This window comes from Macaca mulatta, chromosome 3 (genome assembly GCF_049350105.2).
Source record: "Macaca mulatta isolate MMU2019108-1 chromosome 3, T2T-MMU8v2.0, whole genome shotgun sequence".
NCBI lineage: Eukaryota > Metazoa > Chordata > Mammalia > Primates > Cercopithecidae > Macaca > Macaca mulatta.
This window is the reverse complement of record NC_133408.1, coordinates 180,050,610-180,051,594: the sequence shown is the minus strand read 5'-3', so window position 1 is coordinate 180,051,594 and position 985 is coordinate 180,050,610. Positions and strand designations below refer to the sequence as shown.

Below are 985 nucleotides of genomic sequence, written 5' to 3'. Positions count from 1 at the left end.
CTTGCCTTGGCCAGGCAAGGGCCCGTGCAGAGCCATGGCTCCAGGCTGCCTTCGCCTGCACTTGTGCCGCTTTGCTGAAGCCTAATGTCTCGAGCTAGGGAGACACTCTCTGAGACCCACTGTTCTAAAGGTTCTGGGTCAACAGTTGGTGGTGATTCTGAGTGCTCCGTGGCCCTCAGATCCTGATTTTCAGCAATCTAGAAAGACGAGGAATCCCAAGCCAGGATGATGCTCCTCTGCAGCCCCATTTATTATGCTGGCATCCCTGTGCCAGGTAGGACGTTAGATATGGGCTTTACAGGTGCAACTGGTAATCCTGTCTGGGGAGGCCCTGATTTTATCATGAGCAAGTGCATTGTGGGGGATACATAGAGTTGGAAGAGCAAGTCTTTCCCTCAATGCCTTTATCATCTAATGTGAAACAAGTGCTTGCTTTGACAGCACATATACTAAAAAATTGGAATGATACAGAGAAGATTAGCATGGCCACTGTGCAAGAATGACATGCAAATTCACGAAGCATTCCATTAAAAAATTAAACTAATGTGAAACAAAATGCGAACAGGCAACCACTGCTCCTTTGTTATGTAAATGACCTATCCTCAGTACTGGGTTCTGTGGGTGCTCATTCCCCCAGTTGCTGGAGACATGGGTGGCTGATGGCTGCTCTTAGTTGAGTCCCTTTCCAGGAATTGCCCTCCTTGCTCAAGGTCACCCCTTTCCTGCAGGACAGCCCATGTTAAGGACTGGTCAATGCCCAGGTGTGGTCCGCTAGCTCCAATTCAGGGCAGCTCTGAAGGGCCATCCCAGCTCCAGAGCTCCCTGTGGGATCCTGGGATCGACTGAGGCTCCTCCCTCTGCTCCACCTTTTCCCTTCACTCCCCATCAGTGACAGATCCTGGGGCCATGCTCTGTATCCAGTCTCATCTCAGAATCTGTTTCCTCTGGGAACTCAAGAAATCTATTTGTCCCTAAATCTGGGGAC

General features: G+C 50.3%; 1 non-coding gene across 1 annotated transcript; it reads left to right on the top strand.

The window, feature by feature from the left end:
* The first annotated feature begins 425 nt into the window (after window positions 1-425).
* On the top strand, window positions 426-534 carry LOC114677160 (U6 spliceosomal RNA). The gene has a single exon (XR_003728467.1). It is a non-coding gene; the product is annotated as a U6 spliceosomal RNA (small nuclear RNA).
* Window positions 535-985: the final 451 nt, after the last annotated feature.